The sequence below is a fragment of the Cheilinus undulatus genome, linkage group 23 (genome assembly GCF_018320785.1).
Source record: "Cheilinus undulatus linkage group 23, ASM1832078v1, whole genome shotgun sequence".
NCBI lineage: Eukaryota > Metazoa > Chordata > Actinopteri > Labriformes > Labridae > Cheilinus > Cheilinus undulatus.
This window is the reverse complement of record NC_054887.1, coordinates 26,728,658-26,749,884: the sequence shown is the minus strand read 5'-3', so window position 1 is coordinate 26,749,884 and position 21,227 is coordinate 26,728,658. Positions and strand designations below refer to the sequence as shown.

Genomic DNA, 21,227 nt, shown 5'->3' with positions numbered 1-21,227 from the left:
CAAAAATAGTTTGAATTCCTGAAATTGACCTTGACTGCTGGGCAACACACGTGTCAACCGAACCCCCCCCCCCCCCATAACCATGTTCTTGTGGAAAGACTTGGCACTAATTTCAACCAAGCTACAACTAGATCAATAAGTTCTTGTTAATCTTACTGACTTCTCTGGCAATCAAAATTGGCAACTAAATGGAAGGGACACACCTGTTAAGGAGTGAGAGGCTAGTTGGAAAAGCTAGCAAACTGTAACAAAGTATTCCCTAAATCAAAAGTTCATTTTTAGAAAAATTCCAGAGGGGAGGAGTTTCATGTTGGAAGTCAAGGAGATTCCCATAGAAAAGGTTATGTAAGTGGAAACAAGGGGGTTAAAATATTCCTGCTGTCACATGTTGATAGAAAACAATTAAGTCCAAAGTCTCTGTGTATTGGTTATTTAGCATGAAAAACATTTCAAATAAGAATATAAGATGAAACAGTCTTGTAACTTTCCTGATTGCACAGCTGCTATGATTATGATGTAGTCTATAGTGATCCTGTTGTGTGATTCTGCTCTGATATAAAATCAATAAGACATTTTCCAACACATATGAATGCATCGCATGACGTGGAACAATCTGCATATCTTTTTGTCCTGAAGGTCAAAACAGCCTTTAAAGTTTGACACTTAATCTTCCATCTTCTTGCCAACCATCTGATATGATGGAGATAGATCAGTCTCAGTAAGAATGAATACATGCTGAAGGATTCATAAACATATCTCAGGATTGGATAGAGATGCTGAGAGAGAGAGAGAATCATTCATGGATCAAGCCTTTGAATATATATATTTTTGGATTTCCATTAGGTATGATAAAATGAGTAATTTAACTGCCATGCATCCAGAGAGCACACAGAGAGATCCAAGACAGTCAGGCTGTTTGTAGAAACGTGACAAAGGCTCAAATGAAAAGGATGGCTACCCACAGGGGGTAATACATTCTATGGCCCATTTACTTTATGACCTGATGAATTCTAAATGAAGTATAAAACATATATGTTGTAATATCTCTCATCCCAGTGACATTATAAAATGACAATAAAATAGCTTTGAATGAATCTACAATGATCTTCATAGGAGAACGTGTATGTTGCATTAAGAAATAGAAGGAAAACATGATGGAAAACTAAAAAGTAAAGATAAATGTAGTAAAATAGACCCCTAATAGCAATATTCATCCATGTACTGAAGCAGTGGTGTGTTAGTAATTAAAGCAGCTATAAGAGAATATATACAAGATACTGCCTAGAGAACATGACAAATAAAGTGCATTATATTTTTTCATCATTAGTAAAATTGGTTATTTTTTACCTTTATCTCGAGAAAGCCTTCTGCTGTGCTTCTTTAAAAGCTTTCTCCACACTCACAGGCAGACACTCTGGATCTAGAGGAGATAAAAACAGACAGAAGCCATTAATTGTCTAATTTATGCCAGCTCTTTTACAGTATCCTCAGGGTATCCCTGAGGTGCTCCAAGGGGTGCCTTCCCCCATACTATTTGCTAATCTTACCAACATGGTGAAAACGTAGGCTTCATTTTCAAGCCTTCATTTGAGGATAGAAAGCAGTGACCAGGAACCAACTGTAGACACACATGACGAGGTCAACACTCCTGCTTTGCATCAGAAAACTCAGAGTGATGAGATATTGACATCAGGCTCCAATAACTGATTGTGTTTCATGTGTTTTTTCCCCAATGATTGCTCCATCAACTTGGTAACGTGTGTCAGTGACCATGTGGCAGATATCTGTTATCAATGGACTGTTTTAACAGACAATTGGCCGTATTGCAGGGACGACCAGTGGAGAACAGCCATGTGTTAGAAAACGAGTTACAGAAAGCAGCTGGGGATCTCCTCCCAACAGATGCACGCCTGCTGTGGAGGTGTGGGGAGATTTCCAGTATAGATCGAGTGGGGAATGATGGTGGTCTGTGCGCTGTCTGTATTCTCTGTGTCTGCTCTACAATTCTCTCCAGGGAACCATAAAACAAATAAAGGCTTTTGAATGACCTAAAGCTTGACTGATTTAAGTTCTGAATGAAACCGTCTATTTCAGTAAATAGGATTGTTTTATTTTTACTGGGACATAACGGTTCAGTTAAGACATTTATTTTTCTTTTGCCTTGCTCCAGGGATTGATACCATTATTCTCGTCAACATATTTCCGATGGCATTCAGAAGCGCAAATTGGAAGTTCTCCACACACCTGATTTAAAGATGCAGACAGGTCTACTATCTTTAGCGTTTCATCTGCTAATATTACTGTTCTTCTTCATGTGATCTCTTGTGTCTGCCTCTTTTCTGTCTGTGCCATTAACACATAGTTGGTGGCATCATCTGGTCTGGGGTGTAGACACTGTAATTCCAGATTGGCTAACGTGTCCATTCATTTTTCAAATGACAGCATTTAAAAAACAAACAAACAAACAAACAAACAAAAAAAAAAACAAGCATAAAACCAAGCAAAACAACAAAAACAGTTTTAAGAGTATTTTTCTAGTCTCTAGTTGCTTGCAGTCCAATTACTCATCACAACTGAATGCAACTTTACAAATGCCTTGATTGATAAAATAGAAAATAATTCCTTTTATAAAGAAAAATGGCTTTTTCTACATACAGTGCATTCAGAAAGTACACAGACCCCTTCACTTTTTCATTGTTCTTAATGTTGCAACCTGATGCAGCAGTAAAAAAAATGCTTTTTAGTCTCAATCTGCAATCTGTATGGAAAATAGAAAACTAAAGTATCACATTGGCATAGGTATTCAGGCCCTTGTTACCTCCATTTTCTCCTGATTGCTGCTGAGATGTTTCCACACCTAGAAGTCCTCATAGCTGATAGAATATCAGAGCAAAATCCAAGCCAAAGAAAAGTACCTGCAGAGCCCAAAGACAGGATTGTTGCAAGGCACAGATCTGAAGAAGGCTCCAAAAATGTCTGCTGCACTAAAGGTTTCTAAGAGCACAGTGGCCTCCATAATTATCAAATGGTACAACCAGGACTCTTCCAAGAGCTGGTCAGAGCAAACTAAGCAAAAAGCAGATAAGGACCTTAGAAAGAAAGGTGACCAAGAACTCGATGGTCACTCTGACTGAGTTCCAGAGATCTATGACGAGTGCAAAACACACAAAAGCCCACTTGACTTTCATGGTGTGTTTAGCAAACTCCAAGCAGGTTTTTGTGTGTTCTGGACTGAGGGCAGACTTCTGTCTAGCCACTCTGATTGGTGAAGGGCTGCAGTGATGGTTGGCTGAAAAAGTGAAGGGGGGTTTAGTCTTTTCTGAATGCACTGTATGTTGGTTATGAAGATTTTAAAAAGTACATCCTCTATGATAATGAATGCATGAAAAGCACAGAGCACTACCACCTTCTCTGACTCAAGCCTCAATCTCTTTACTACTTAAGAGGGATGAGGACCCCACTGTCTGCGGATTCTTTTGACCTCTGGCCTCTCTAAATGTGGATGTGAAGGTGCTAGCAAAGGTGTTAGCAGGGTGCCTAGAGAAGATTCTTCCTGACATTGTTTTACTGGATCAGACAGGGTTCATGAAAGGTTGCTACTCTTTCTTTTATATACACTCTCTTATGAAATTTGTTTACTCTGGAAAAACTCCACCTGAATTAAGAGGCTTTAACTGTTTGCTGATTTTAAGAAATTAGGCTTCAGTAATAATTTCATCCCATAAAGCCGTCTTTTACACACTAAAGCCCAGGAAAATGCCTTTACTAATGACATCCAGCCTGATTCATTTTGTACTTGCATGTGGTTGACCCCTGGGTTGCCCTTTTCTTCACATAAGTTGCAAAGCCCATTTTCAACAGCCTTGCAGTCCTCACCTCTAGTTAATGGAATTCGAGAGGACAGAGAACACTGGATCTAGTTATATGCAGATGACTTGCTACATTATGTGACCAACCTGAAGTCTTGATTCCTGTTTTAATTTTTTACAACTTTAATTCTCCTTCTGGCGACAAGATCTGTAATAAAAATGCAATCTTTATAAGAGCATGAAGGAGTTCAGCAGCTGATCCACTGGTTTTGCCCAATGTTTAGATTAGAGAGGTCAGTAAATCCACAAAATCCAAACAAATTTTCCCATACATATCCATTCTAAGTGTCCACTGAAGCCTAAGACTGTCAACAACACAAAGGCATTCAACCTTACGAGATAAGCATGTGAATCATTTATCTGAATTATCAATCATGGACCATGTTGTCTGAGATATTTTGCCATTTGCTTCCAAGATGCCAGGTCACAGAGCTTTTGAACTGATTCAGGTAACAAATGACCTCGTGCTTGTCCTTACAAAAACTTGGAGAGATGCCAAAATCCACGTGGATAATCCTCTTACAACTATGACTCAGAGCAACAATGACTCTAGCCATTGCTTGATGTGATACACTGATGTTAGGCAAGGGAAGATAAAAGCCTACATAAATGATAAAAGACCATGGCCTGGTAAATGCTAATTTTACTGGAAAGTTTAAATGTTGAAGAAAGTTTGAAGGACAAAGACAGACTTCCAATACTCTCCTTCTAAGGGGCCACAACTGTTGTGAAAAATTCTCCATCAGCACAGGAGGTGACGAAGCAGCTTCCATTCTGCACTGTAGTTGTTTGTTTGCAGTGTGACTACTCATGATTGCCATTCATTCTCCACCTCATACTGTGAAAAGTGTATTTACTCGCTAACTGATGCACACAAAAAGAGCCATTACATCTACTTGGCTGGAATATAAATGAAAAGAATTCCCAGAGAGCTCATTCAGCCACATTTCAATGCACCTGTCATGCCTTCACAGTATACTGAAGTATGATGGAAAGCGAGAATGTGAAATTCCATTTTATACAGCTCAAAAGCTATTGAAATATATCTAAAAGTAATGCATGTGTGGGATATTTTCCCTTTACCACTAGTCTTGATACCAGAATTCAAAATGATACTGTTTAGGGCAGGGGTGTCTAACTTGCTGTCCAAAAAGAGGCTGATACAGACTGCATGACTTTTAAGACTGAAGGAGAGGGATTTATTTTGTCTATTTAGTCATTTATTCTTTAAGATGAAGACCGTAACCACTGTGCACAGCTGCACTTCGTCCTCCCATAGAGTTGGGTCCTGTCTCACCTCAGTTTTCCTGTTTCCTTCCTCTGGCCTTAACGAATGTCAGAGGTTTTTGCATTGTAAAACCAAACATCTATCCCTGTGGGGGACTGAAGCTGCTCTCATAGCAAATACTTTCCCTGTGTAACTGACCGTCAGCCATAAACGCAGACATCATATCTGTTCTGGTGAGTAACACAGCTTAATCTCCAGCCTGATTTAATCCTTCATTATAAAAATGTGAGATGCCAAACTAATATCAACTAAATTTGCTTACATATGATTTAATTTTATGTCAACAAGAAATGAAATTGTGGCCTTGATCACTTACGTTAAGGCGGTACATCGTTTGTAACTCCTGTAGCATATTTAACCTGATGGACATTGTCCAGGCCTGCACCAGGTCCTGTACCCCATGGAAATGCCTTGAAATCTCCAGGTATCTTCCCAGCTAACCCCTCCATGATGCACACAGCCGCCTCAGAGTTTTGACCAGCCCACCAGGTCCTAGGTATGTAGTATGGAGTGAGCTGGATCAGGCGCAGGAAAGCACACTGGGTGTCCATAAAAGCATGACTGCTACTGCTACTTCCCATCCACCCTCTCCTGAGCACGTCAGCATTAGAAACACAGTCTTGCCAACGATGCCCAAAAATTTGCTGAAGAGAAGTCTTCAAGGAGTCCAGCTGGCGCCTCCGGCCATCAGTCAATGTCTAGACCTCACAAGAGTATAGTAAGACCAGGAGGACTGAGGAATGAAAGACTTACTTTTGTATGCATGCTCCGATACCAGGAAGGCCACAATGTCTTGCTCTATGAACCCAGTTCAAGTCTGCAGCTGATCTCAGCCTTGTAGTCAGTGAATTGATGAATTACGCTGCTAAGATAGGTGAACCACTCCACAAATTTCACGCTCTTACCATTCACAGACACAGATTTGATGGCAGAACTTGCTGGAGAGATTATAAAAGCCATTTGGCTCGGGAAAATCTTGGAATCCCCGAGGAGGAGCTAGAAAATGTCTCTTGGGAGAGTTTGGGTTGGCACATCCAGCTAGAAGAATACCTTAGGGCGGACAAAGAACTGACAGAAGGGATTGTCCATCCAATATTGCCAGGAAATGCCTCGACATCCCCAAGGAGGAGCTGTAAAACACTGAAGTGATGGGTATCAGGGTTGACTTGCTTAGCATGCCGCCAGGGCATGACCTGGCCTTGAATCAGCACGATTGTCTGCTTGGCAAAGATGCAAGAAATGTCCACTTATGTTTTGAAAGTGACAAAACAGCATCAATACTTTCAGAAGAGGCTCAGCCTGGCCCCTTAAAGAACAGGACATTCATCATCAGGGTTATTGGATGTAAAAGCTGCAAGTTGTTGTTGTATGTTATTGAATACACAGTCATTAAGCACCTGTTTTTAAGAGTGTTCACAGGTGTCAGCTCTTCTTATATCATACAACAGCATACACAGGATGTACATTTGGTCCTTTGGGGAATGGATTGATTGCTATATCACGTTCAAGCTGCCCTCACATGTAAATCACAAACACAGAGCTTGCAAACTCTGCTGACAACAAGTCCCATTACAACCTTGTGCACAAATCAATGATGCATCTTCATTTCCTATGCGCTGCTAAATATGCATGCATAACAAATAGGAGGATCGGAACACAATGAGCATGTCATCGTGATATTAGCGCTAGTAGCTCAGCATTTGCCTTCATGGCTTCCAGCAGCCATCTGCACAAGTTCTTTTGTCAGGGCTTCATAGAGAACTGTTCCTGTTTCCTGCTGCGATTTCACATTTTCTTTGACAATCCTTCTGCTCATCAGTTTTTAACACGTTTCTACAGGGTAATGGGACTTATACGACAATCAGTCTTCTGAATGTCTCATTCTTACAGAAATATGTCCACTTTTTCTTTTTGTAAAAAAAAAAGATATTGTCCACACATAAAGCTAAGACATGTTTCAGTAGATTTGGTGCTATTCCACATAGAAAGTTTCAGTCATTTGTTGACTTAAAGCATGGATTTTTCAAACAGAATCACAGCTGCAATCAAGCAACCATATCCCATTCCCCTGTCCTCCTGATATCACTGGCAAAAATGACATTCATTTCCCCCCCGGCACCCCAGATATGGCAAATGCAACATGCAGCGCAATCTCCATGCTCAACAAGCTGTGCTGAGGCTTATGTAACGACACGACGAGGAGGAAAAGGACACAATCTTTAGATCAGAGTGTAGACTGAGAACCAGCTGAGGGGAGGGGGGTAGGCGAAGGGATGGGAGACACTCGACAGGAGAGATATTACGGTGGTAATCTACACTGAGAGTGGTGCTGTGGAGCAGGCTGACCTTGAAGAGTTTAACCTGCCAATCAAAAGAGTGTTTTCTCCTCTCTGACAGGCAGCCAGGCAGAAAGCAGAGCCCTAGATATGTCAGCTGGGTGCAGATGTATAAATGATGTGGTGACACAAATATAATGCGTACACCACTTTTCACACTTTATTCTTAAACATGAGAATGCATTTTGTGCTTGACACCACGCTTAAACAGGTAACTGCACAGGGCTGTATTTCTGTTGTAATCTTCAGATTCACCACTCAAAGAGTTGAAACAGGAAGTATTACAAACAGTTACACTGTTTTGGCTTCTGACTTGCCTTTAAAACATTCTGTTAATAAACTGGACTTCCTGGATCATGCTTCATGTCCACCAACGCAGCCAGCATGGCCAAAAACAGCGGTGACAAACTTGAAAGGCTGGCTCACTTAAAAATAATGAGCTTCATGGGTTGACTGTGTACCAGCTAGACAAGGAAACTCATCCGAAACCTTCATTAAAAGTTAAGAAACATTTTTCCTTCCGCCCTTAATGTTGGCTTATTTTTAAAATTTTCTGTCTAAAGTAACTCTTTCATGAAGATCCATGTCCTTGAATCAAAGACACATTATTTAAACTTCTGAATTAAAATAGATTGAAACTTTTGTCTGAGAATTTCATTATGGCCCTGAAAAGAAATTCCTCCTGTGTGATGCAGCTTTTCTATAGACCTGAAAAGAACTGCATTACCCAGGGGGCATCCCTTTTAGCTTTTTTTCCCCCCTTTTCTTGCCTGTGCTTTATTGGTGGCTATTATGTTGGCTATATGACTTGAAATTTATAGGGTTTTTCCTGCCCTTTGTGGTACAAAATGGAATACATGTTCAAGCCCTTGCTATGAAAGACCACATGTTTTTATAAGTCTCTGTGTTCAGCTCTTGATACCTCTTAGCTGAATCTATGTGATTTATTAAGTTTCACTTCTCTTGTACTTATGTTAACTTGCTTCTGAAAACGCCCCACTTCCTGATATAACGGTTTCATAATAAAAGCAAGAAAAACATAAAAAGTGGGGAATTTCATTTTTAAGATTATTTATTTGACAGGACTGCTGAGGAGAGACAAGAAACATTGGAGGAGAGAGTGGAGAAAGAAATGCTCCAAACATGTGATGAGACCGGGATTCAATCGTGGGACTAGTGCATGGAGGACTACAGGCTCTGCCAATGGGCACCTGCTCGACCAACTGAGGCAAACTGAAGTGTTTATCATTAAATTAACTGAGCTTTAGTAGAGTTGGAAGCAAGCGTTACAGTATAAACTTTTTTAACCACAATAAGAGTCACAGTCACCATTTACAGGGTGGTTTTCTATTAGATATCCAGGCCTGAATCCATGTGGAGTTGACCCCAAAGTCCATTTTGTTTGTACAGTATGATCACAGTTTTTTTGAGTTAAGGGGTCCTACGGTACTTCATGTTGCCACTTAGTTGGCATAACATGCTCTTCACTTAAGATGTTGATTCAGCGGAACATTTCTAACATTCGATATATAGATATCAGCTGGCTCAACAAAAATATTTGTACCAACTATTTAAGTTGAGCCCCCAAAAATGATGGAAATTGATATGTTCACTCGGTATATATCTTACATAGTTTAAGAAACTCAGAATAATGTGCTGTGTCAATTAGTTCAATAATCGAAAGTGTGCTGAATCCACCTAACATGAATCAAGACCAGAGAAGCAAGGTACAATAAGTATGAAGGTCCACCTGCCTTTGCTCTTAGGTATCAGATGTAGGAGACTGTGGCTCAACCTGATCTGTTGTCTTTATTTAGCTTACAAAATGTCTGAAAGGTTCGGTTTTGCCTTGTGTACACGACAACTAAATGTTTGTTTTACCCGTAGATTATGTTACTGCTGAATAAGGCAGGAGTAATACCTAAAATATAAGGAAAACTGATTACAAAAAAGAGGTACCACCAGCCTGGATTGTGACACAAAGTATGGGTGATTCTTGTGGCTGCACTAACGGTCATGACGGTACAGGTCTCTGCCTTTCAGACCTGTACATTGGTCAAACTTGTAAATAGGATGCAGCCAATATTTTAGATGAAAAAACTTCATTAAAAGTGCTGGACTTTCTGTATTTATAATCCTCTATCTGTCAGATTAACGGGACATTTGCTTTTACTTTTTGTTGTCTCCTGATTGGAATAAATTAGTTTTGCGTCTAAAAACCAACCCAGGGTTAATGGTGTAGAGCTGTTTATCCTGCTTCTTGGAGTTCATTGCCGAACTCAGGAGGCAAACAGAAACAAAACAAAAGACGAAATAATTGATTTTGCCCTGTGTGAGTCAGAGAGTGAGCAACATGGTCAAATAAATTTAAAATAATTAGATATGATTAGATGCAATTCACAAGTTGCTGCCAGTCTGAACTGGAGCTAATTCTTATTAAAACCCTCTCTCCTCTTTCATGCACATTATTCGTTTCTCTCCATAGGCAATGTTAAAGATGCTGCAGTGTTTATTCTTATTTAACTGTCAGCTTCTATTCAGTGTTTGAACAATGTCCTACTTAAAAAGTTTAAAGTTTGACAAATAACAAATAAATAGCAACTTTATAATGAACACATCATAACTGTGTTTACTGAATTAAAAGAGCACTATGCCCTTGGTCAATTTATGACTATATTTACTGTTGATATTTAGATTTGCAGTTTCAATGCCTGTGTCAATCAACAGCTTTTCTTGAGCAGGAAGTACCCACAACCTCAGTATCAGAGCATCTTTGTAAAAGTTAACATCAAACTCCCCTTAGTAGTGAATGATAAGTCTGTTTAAATACCTTCATCTACAAAACATCTTTTCCTCCCTTCTTGGAGGGGAGAGGATGCTGTATTACTATGCTGTAGGTCAGATCCAAACCTGTGCTGCCAGGTTGGTAGACCAGTTTTCTTTCATGGAGCATGGCCCAACCGCTAGGCTATCCACGGTTTATTTTTTCCTTTCTTTAAGGACATGTCAGCAACAAAGCGTGGGTAGGGGTCAGATAATATTCTCTTCTACCACTGGTAGCAAATCTGATATCAGATGCCCTGCCCCTTCTTAATTTTGCTTGGTACACCACTAAAGTGATGACACCATAACAAAGGACTGTTCCGGTAAAAAAACAAGAACAAAAACTGAACTAATGAGCACAGGCCATTAAGCCTTGTTTATACTTTTGCATCAGAAGATCCAGGTAGCCCTGAACTCAAGGCTCAGTTCTTTTTTCTGAGTGGATGGCTGCACGAACACAAACTGATGCCAAATTGTGATAACAAAAGGTCTGGTGCATCTATACCTAGCGCCGGCTTCCTCCTCAACACAAACCAATATTCTTCCACGAGCAAAGGGGGCAGTGTCTTCAAAAATCAGGTTTGTAGCATGTTTTGACATCTGGTGTGTCCACGTCTATTGAAAATCTTGGAGATGTGCACAGGCAAAAATTTGTTGTACGGGACACCCACGAAAGGGCATGTATCAGGATTTCATGCCACGTTTGACACGTAAACACTCACAACAATGCTGATGTGTCAAGCATTTAACAGGCTTCTGAACACTACAGACTGCAACTAGTTGACTGGGTGGCATCAGGTGACTGCCATTATCCAAGTAATGCCTACCAGAATATTGTTTGTACTCCAGTGCAGCAGTGCCCAAATGTTGTCTGCAAAAAGTACAGGATAGCTAGCCTTGCTATGTCAATGGATTGGCCAGATTTAATGTCTGTCATCAGGCAGATCCATCTTGCAAAGATGTGTCCCATCTGATAATGGACTGGACCAATCAGCTACATTTAAGAAGGACAGGGCAGCGCCTATGGTTGGGGTTTAGTTGTACTGTAAACCGGTAAACAATGGAGACAGATGAAGCAAACAGCTCAGATGTAGCAATAGAATGGCAGCAGTGTATGCAAACCCACAACATCATATGTGTCGTTCCTCTGATTGGCCTGTTAAGAATGAGACAGACAGAAGGTTCGTCCAGTTATCCTCATTTTTTCAAAGGTTTCACCCTTCCCAAACACTTTCAATAGGCAGCTGCCCAGACAGAAGTGAGACATACTCCATGCAATGGAGTGTCAGGTACAGAATGGCAACTGCGACACAAAAGTTCAGACTGGCACTTGTAGCTCATTTTCAAAGTCCAGCTTTCAGCTGTATCTTGTATTGATTGATACAACTACAGAAAAAATCTGTCTTCCTCTCCCTCTCCTTGAAACTACACTGGTGACCAGCATTTTAGTTGAGTACATGCAGAGCTCAGGTACACTTAATGTTAATGCTAACAGACATCAACTTTCACTGCTATGCAGATAACAACTAGCTCTACCTATCCTCTAGACCCAACTCCATTCTCCCTCTTTCCGTAAATTTGTACAGGAAATCCTGGTTTTTGCACAACTCAATTGCAACAGTGGTAAACCTCAAAATCTTCCACCTTAGCAATATAGCTCAGTTTTCCCGTCACAACTGATCGTTCCTCAGTTTCCCGTCTTCTGAGAATGCACATGATAAACTGTAACAAGACCACAGATGTCAAAGAGGAGCCCTTTTCTCAGGATGTATGAACAGTATCCATAAAACATCACAGAGGAATAACCTTGGAGCCTTTAAAAATCATTGCATTCCAGCATCTAAAAGCACCTTTCATATTGAGATGGCTCTTTGTGCATGAAAGAGGACAGTGATGCTGGATCTTTTGTGCTTTGACATACCGTCCACGAGCCTCCTACTACAAGATGAATGCAGATCACGTGCTTAACAACTGTTCTCCCCAGCATGCTTCAAAACAACCGTGCCTTTCATCTACATAAGGCAGATCTGTATGTGCATAGGTCTCCACCAGGATTACCATCTGCTCTGCAGCGTCATTAATGCTATTATGCTGCTTCCTCCATCAGCTTATGAATGTGAAAGCAATTGGAACACATTCAGGTAGTATGTCCTCTCCATTTAAACAAGCTGACTGGATTCAGGAGAAGACAAGGAGTAGAACACGAATAAGACAACTGACAAGACCCAGCATGCTGTCCTTTCATTTCCACTTATTTCCTGAGATCTTCCTCCCGTCTAGATTTGCCATACGCAGTCTGTCACCCAGAATCATTGTCTATGATAAGGTTTTATTCTACACTGCACTCCATTTGCCAACAATATTGGGTATCAGTGAACTATAAATGTAACAAGGTGAAGGGATTGACACCTGACAGTGAAGCGTATATGAAAGAAAAAAAAAAAAGATAACTCAAGAAAAGCTGTAACACAAGGCCGAGACTTGTGTTGTGCCATTTTAAACACTTCTATTTTGGTAAAGAAAACTCGCTCTTCATCCCTGTGTGACATTATGACACCCCTATCTCCCATCACAACACCCCGCCTGCATTCTTCACACCAAAGACGCTGAATCAAGGCTTGAGTGGAGAAATGCAGCACCTTGGTAAAACACAGACTGTAACAGCTGTGTTAAAACATGAAGAGTTCCTCTGCTGTGACTTAATCTCAATCCTCTTTCCTTGTTCCTCTGACGGTTTCTCAATGGGAGAGTAATTATAAACTCCTGAGATCACTTTGAATGGTAAACGCTTCTCATGTGGAGGCAGAATTTTTAATTTAAGGCCAGTCGGGGGTTAGGTTGTATAAAAGTTAAGTTACCAGAGAGAAAAACTGGTCATAAAGACTGACTGGCATGTAATGGGTATGTTTTTATCAGACATGACTTTGATTAAAGGTCTCTGAAGTGCAAAAGTTCACTCAATCCCAACACAACTGGGCTTTTCAACCCTGAACACTGAAATTGTCCAGCCAACTTGAACACATCATCACACAACCGTAAGTTAGCTTGTTAATTATGCTAATTAATGTCTATCCTGCTGATTTCAACACGACCTTCAGCACTGGATTACTTTTTTAACCAATGGGAACTACTACAAAGTTTGGGAGAATTTTTTCACAGCTTATCTTGGTGGATAAAGAGGTTAGAGCCGTGTGAAATCTGAAGATAACTTTAACAATGACGCAGCTGCATGATGGAGTTTCCTCTCCCCTTCCTCTGAGGCTGACAGTTGAAGGTACTGCGTTTAAAAGTAATTTGATTTACAAAGCCAGAGCACTGTTGTTAAAATTAAAAGACCTTAAATCATGGGAAATTCATAACCAGCTAGTGAGACTTTTTGTTGTTCCTCCTTGTTACAGTGACGTTCTTGTTTGAGTGGTGCCTTTTCAAATGCTTTGATTGGTCCGGTAGATGACGTGCTGTCAGTGACACAGCTGCTGAATAATGTAAGCGCTACTGTTGTTGTCTTTGTCCACTGTTATATTTTACTGGAAAACAAAGTGTTCCTAAACAGGGCGCTTTTATCTGGGAATATTCAGGTTGTTGCTGTCGTTTACTGTGGTTGCCAGGACAGTGTGACAGTGAGTTGCGCTCTGGTTTTCCATCTGTGTATGAGCTTCACTCCACAGGAGATCTTTCATACCATCAGCAATAAGACTATATAATTCTACCATAAACGGATGAGACTCCAGACAAATGAATTTCCCTTTGAGGATAAATAAAGTTATTGTATTGCATTGTATTGTATTGAATTGCCTGTATCTGCTCAGTACACGTCTGTATCATAACAAGAGGCCTGTACCGAATGGATTTGATACGAATACACGTACCTTTACACCCCTAGATACAGTACAATATGATATGATGCAATATAATTCGACAAGATATAAAACCAATATCTACGATATAACAGAAAAAGATATGATATGCTACGGCACGGCCCAATACAATACAATAGGATATGATATGATGTGACAGGTTATGATGTGATTCAATAAGACACATTAAGATCTAATTTTGCCCAAAGAATTACAGTGTACTTGGGTGGTGCAATCTTGCCCTGCCTCATTTTGTTCTTTGAGTATTTTGTGTATATGCTCCTTTCATAGTATTTATTAGCAGTAAATTGTATAGAAAAGCTAAAAAAAAAAACAAAAAACAAAAAACAAAACAACATGACCAGCTTGATTGAAATCCATTAGCTTACAGTAACAGCATTACTGCCACCTATACTGGCGGGCAATAGAGTCATCTGCGATGCCTTTTTTCTCCATTCTGACCATAAACTTTAGAAAGACGTGTTTGTCGTGGAACTAAGGTCCAGGTTTTTTTCTTGACATTTTTTCTAACAAATGTTGACAGGTGTTGCTCATGGTAGATTAACAATGTGTTTGATGGATAATGTAACTAAGATTTAACTTGTGACACAAATTGGCCTTACACTTAGTTCATGCCTGCACGGATGTTATTACCCTAAAAAAGGATGGCCTAGTTTTGAGTCCAACATCTGGCTCCTTTTGCACCCACTGCCAGTTTCCTACTCAGTACACTCTCCTATCCATGTACTAGTAAGTGCTTGAGGACACTCTATTCAACTGTCTACATTAGACATAAACCTGTACACCACAGAAGGAGATATAAGTCATGCAATACAAAAAATTGATGACAAAATGTATTGCCAACACTTGCTAGTGTGCCAAGACATAACAAGATTATTCTGCAATGTAACACAGAGTATATACAGTGTCTCAGGGATCCATATTTGGAAGCTCATTCATATTTCACTTACAGGTTACTTGCTGCAAACATATCAATCTGTCATCATGTTGAACTGCCCAAATCCTACAACCCCAGGTGGCTTTAGTCCATTACATAAAGTAAACATGGCTCCATCCCAGAACCACAGAGAGATATATGGCTTCAACTAAGGCTGACAGGCACGCAGAGCTGATGGCTATAAATTCTGAACATAACACACTATTGAATATTGGCCAAGAACTCTGAAGCCCAATCGCTGTGCAACACCAGAGCTTTCAGAACCTGAAATGTTACTCTCTTTTGTTTTCTTTGGCAGTTTCGGTACACCTCCCACATTTTTCTTTTGAATTAGCACTGCAGGCCAGTCATCATCTCACAGATTTGTGGCCACAAATGCAGATGCACCCCTGAAAACACTGATTACACCACCTCAAGCATGGGCCTTTATCCCTGTGGCACCATGCTGTCCTGTACAGACACTGCCCTCTGAACAAACAAGATTACATTGATGAACAGAGGCGGGCTTGTTTACTCCCTGTGTCAAGGTACTTTGGGGGTGACTCCCTGTCAGCAAGAAGGAGAAACTCTGGGGACGAGGAGCTGCTTTCAGGTAACTCAAGGAATTACAAGAAAACCATGTTTTGAAGTATATTCAGGGTTCTCAAATAAAGGCAACTCTGAGGGCACTCAAGGACAATGGGAGAATGAGAAAATTGTCTCATGAATCCTCTTATTTGTTTTCTATACTTCTGTCCTAAAAAGACCTTCTGCAGTGGGCTAAATTTTCTACATGCAAGCCAAGAAAGCAGATTTGAGTGCTCCATATCTCTCCAGCCAACGCTGTCTCAACACAATGGAAATGTGTTTTGTAGAAAATGCTTTGACACAACAGCTTAGTACATTAAATGCCAACATTTTCTTCAAACATAAAGAGCATTATTATGTTCTCAATGTAAAGCTTTACTAGGACAGGAGTGGCATTAAATATAAGCATGTTTTTCACGTTGGCTCCATTCAGCTGCAAGTGATGCACGATAGGATTGTTTTGAACTGATACGGATAACTGATAATTTCCTACTCCTGATAGCCGATAACTTTTAGAACCAATCTTTTTTTTTTTTTTTTTTCCAATTGTTGATTTAACAAAAGAAGTTTGATGTATTTATGCACATCTGGGGGTAAGAAGGGGTTAATATGTAGTGAGCAAAGATATTTATAACTAATTCTAACTAATATCACTCGTGATTTCAAAAAAACAAAGAACTATTCTGACTTTATAACTGTTATCATAGTTAACTTTTTCAGTTTTCCCCTTTTACCTTTAAATTAAATTTTATTGACAAGTGGTCAAATCTGACATTTCAACCAACTAAACAAGCATTCAGCTGACTCATGTCAAATCAGACATAAAACCAAATGATAACAGGCTGTCATGCTTAACAAATGGAGATGCTTGGGGTCTGAGTTTTTTTTTTTGCTTGTTTTATTGAGGCATAAGTCAGAATTAAAGAGAGCTGATGCTTTAAATAAACATCAAAAATACGCACTGACGTAAGTCATATCAGAAGTACGTTAAAATGTTACGTACACCGTGGTGTATGGCTAAACTTCTGTTCCTAACGTGGATCTGACTGAATAAAACCACACCAAACAGAGCAGGGCTAAGTCTATGAAGGTAGTGGTGGATCAGGAGACTGTCACACTGATTTTGTTATTATTAACCTTGCGTCTTTTGGCTCTGGCAAACTTTCTGCAGTTTCCAATGCCTGCTGAATCAGCACTCTGCCAGGTATTAGCCCTTGGCTTGGTCCTAATGCCCACGGCTGAGGCTAGTGGCTACTGCCGCTTCGTTTTAACGTTGTTAGGATGATGACTTTTAAGTGACTTATAAGATCCATCGAGGACTTCTTTCCACTCTTCAGGATCTTTGCGGTGCAAATTCTACAAACACTGTTGTGTTATCCTCCCTGTAAATACTGAATAACTCCACCTGAGGCTGCTTCCTCTTCTTCACTGGTGCTTAACAGCGGGTCTCGTACTGCGGCGCCACCTACTGTTTTGGAATGTGTAGTCTTGTGAGTTCAGACTTTTTGTCCCAAAATGTCTTTCTTTTTTTTTTTCACTTTTTGATCCCCAAGAGATGGGAGAACAAGTTTGTGCAAAAAAAGTCATTAGTGTTTACTGTGTGCCCCGAAAAAGGACATGGTATAAAATGAAACTTTAAGAGGCTAAACTGCAGGACGCTTAATGATACCATTTTGTACAATAAATTATAGTACTTTACATTAACTGCATTAACTAATACAAAACTATATGATTAAAATACTTATATGATATTTGATATGATACAACATGATACAGTGTGGTGTAATCCAAAATAACATTTTTATCAAACAATATGATTTCATACAAAACAATGTGATATGAAAGAAAAGCATGTGATATAATATGGTTTGATTAGACATGCAAAAATAGATAATAGATAAAGAGAAAATAATGACTTTGAACCAATACAATAGCTATTCTCATACCTTAAAGTTTAAATGTTGGCTCCCTTCATCCATGCTGTACCACACTCACAATGTTTAACCTACAGTACATAGTAGGGAATATGACAGAAATATGCTGCTACTTTGACATATGTGGATGTACCATTATGTTTATAGAAAGCTGTGGTAATCTTGAAGGTCCTTAATAAAAGAGGCTAGGAGCTTACAATGCCTCTAAATCACAGATAGATTATGGCTTTACGTCAAGTCTTTACATCTCTTCACAAAGAAAGGTTTTATGTGGTGCTACATTTATTCAAAACTGCATTATTGTGTAGTTCAGCTTCATGTGTCTAAGCTGAGGATACTGCCATGTGGAAGGTACATGCTGACATACAGGCCAATGCTTGGTTGAACAATGTTCATTGTGTCACTACATCAGTAGTCCTTGCTCTATATAAACATTGTTCATGGACTGGACCTGTTTGGGTCACATATGATCATGATGGATGTCGACATGTGTCTGGTCTGCTGTGCAATCGACGGAGCAGGAGAGATAGCTGTGCGCTTGGTTGGCGGACGGCCATTTGAGAGTGGACTCCATCTTGACTAAGGGTGGCTGATTCCTATCTCATTCTCTGTCATTTCCCACAATACTTTATCTGTCTCCTCGAGGCAATACTCTTATAGCTACTGGAGGGGAGATGATTGTTATTCATGCACATGCCTGAAGCATCAAACAGTGCACAGGGACCCTAAACGGCCCATGTATGAGCAGGGAAGGTGGATTTGTTATAAAAGACAGACTGAAGATGGATTTAGAGATCTGGGATAAAAACAAGACCTCTGTAGCAACATTTCAACCAAGATATTGAGTGCTTTCTTACAAGAACACACGGAAACTCCACATGAAACACATTTCAGATTAAAGTCTGATAGAAATCCAAATAATGACTCAAAAAAGCCCCCTGTGTCTTCAGAAACATTGTATTTTTGTATGCAGAGTGGTGCACAGACTGAGAACATGCAATTTACAGGTGGTAAAATTTGTTTGGATCTGTACCTTTAATGTGGGCTCCACAATGGCAACAGTTTTTTTTAAATGTGCAAACACTTAAAGAGCAAAGGGATTCACAAACAGTTGCATTGACCTTTAACTGGCATGTACAAAAATCTAAATTGAATAAATTAAATGAAATGAAAAGTGAAGACCCCTTTCGGGGTTCAGGTATCTGATATTGCTGGAAAAAACTAAACCTAACGTGAAAACTAAAAACTAAACTAAAACAAAGCATTTTGCGAAACTAAACTAAACTAAACTCACAACCCAGCAGGAAAAACTAATTAAAACTAAACTGAAACATAAAACAAAAGGTAAAAATGAAATATAAATAAAAACTAAAGAAAAACCCTAACCTATTACAACCCTGCTGAGTACAATGCTAAATCTGTTAGCCTGTTAATTGCAATTTCCATTTTGTGTTAGCGTCAAGCTACTGAACTCATACATCCTAGTCCACCTGTGAGAAAATTGAGGTTTTTGTTGAAATAATTGCCACTGACTTTTGAATGGTAATTTTCCTTGAAATGCACTTTCCTCAAGAAAAAAAAATGGACGGTAGATGTGAGTTTTGGGTAAGAATTCAGGCAGATGTCGTATCTTTTACTTATACTGGGGAAATATGCTTCTTTTCCTCTGATTCCCTGGTTAAAGTAGTGTTAATTCAGACTAAATATATAGGCTTTTACGGATTGTAAGCACAGGTAAAAATAATTCTCTTATATGTTTAAGAAATATTTTTGTTATGTTACTGTTGACCCTCAAAAGTCAGAGTATATATTGTTGGTTAAGTATAAAATATTTAGCAAAAACATAAGCACTTCATTTACATTAGTTTCATCTTATAACTGGTTTTGTCTTCCTTTAGTGTCCTAATGCAAGTCTTTTGCATCACTTTTCATGAACATCTGCTCTATAAATAGAGCTTTACTGGCCTTCATGAGCACTTAGCATACTATCTGACTAACCTTGTAGTGTCAGTGAATGTGCTTACAGGGCCATAAAACAGTAGATATATTCATAACTGTGTCTGAAGAGATCATGTATTCTCCTCTCCTCATGTTTATGGCAGCAGAACGTAAATCATCATGTGTGGAAAAGGTGCGTGTGCTCTCTCTGTGGAGTACAGTATGAACCGCCACACTGTTCATACGCTACGAAGGGCAAGCAAGCTAAACTGGGCCAGAGGGGGGTCGTCTCCATGGCGACAACAGCAAAGGAGCCCGATGCACCTGTGTAATGAAGCTACTCATGTGCTGTATGTTTTTTTGGGAGAGCATAAGTGGTAAAAATCCATTTACTGCTTCACTGAATCTGCAGTCGATACTTTCTTTTTCTGACATGAAACATTGTTCATCAACAGATAGGGTTCTTTACTGTCTTTAAAGAGCTTTTATCTTTTTCTATATGTCAGCCTCCAAACACACATACAGTGGTAAATGACACAGTCCATTTGATGTGCATCATTTGATGCTAGGGTGCACTGCAAGCATCAGATTGGAAATGCCAACAACTGGCAGTACTGTTGAAAGGTCACTACTTAGCTTAAATGTTTATAGATATAAGATACAATCATTTATTGTCTTTATGAGTATGAATCCATGTTCAAAAGGTTATATGATGACATCTGATTATTAGCTAATTTATTCATTCTTCTTTTTCTACCCATTTATGTAGTACTATTGTTTTTGCAAGAAATGTCATAGATGGAAATAATTATCTGTTGGATAAATCCATTCTTCTTTGTTCTTTTTGCTCCCTAGTAACAGGAACTGCAGCTGCAGATAAAGGATTCCTAGATTCTTATTTGATGCTCTATATAAAAACATCATACACTACTACTTGTTATCTTGGATGGATATATTTTCAAGAAAGTTGGTATTGCTATAATAATGTTTTTTTTTTTGTTTGTTTTTTTTGAGGGTTTAAAAAATGTACCGCTTACATTATAAAAGCAAAACAGACCGAAATGAAAAGTTTGAATGCATGTCACCATAAAGTTCTCATCTGCCTCTTTGTTTAGTTATACATTGTTTTTGTTCACTGACCCTGACCTCAAGCCCATCAAGCACATTTGGGATGAGCTGGAACAGAACCAGGCCTTCTAATCCAGCATCAGTGCCAGACATTTTAAAGACTGTCCTTGTAGTAAGTAAAAGCTTTGATAAAGTTTCTAGTAATTTGAACTTGGAAATTGTTTCATTTTATGGGTACAATTTTTACCTTGATTTGACATCATTGTTATGAGTGGCTTTTTCAATCACATAAGATGATCACTTTATCCATTTCCTTCTGTTTGTTCTTGGTAGGGTTACACCTGCTCCCACCTGACTAGTTCTCCACAGAAAGGCTGGTTTCCTAACTCCTCCTTGGAGGGTTCAAGGTATTTCAAGGCTAGCTAAGATGTATTATCCCATCAGCTTATTCTTTTCCTTCCTCAGGGTCTCTTGCCAATTGGATGAGACCTGAAATAAACCCAAAGGAAGGTGCAGAGGATGCAATCTAATCTGATGCCTGAAACCATTACAACTGGCTCCTTTGGCGATTTCTCTCTGAGCTCCCTGT

At 39.4% G+C, this 21,227-nt stretch overlaps 1 protein-coding gene across 4 annotated transcripts in view; it reads right to left on the bottom strand.

Annotated features, from left to right (window-relative positions):
- Window positions 1–21,227, bottom strand: part of syt1a (synaptotagmin Ia) — a 322,596-nt gene that overhangs the window by 178,588 nt on the left and 122,781 nt on the right. For all 4 annotated transcript variants that reach the window (XM_041780625.1, XM_041780629.1, XM_041780626.1 and 1 more), the window contains one exon: window positions 1,348–1,420. The gene's annotated coding sequence lies outside the window, so the exon portion shown is untranslated. The remainder of the gene's footprint in view (window positions 1–1,347; window positions 1,421–21,227) is intronic.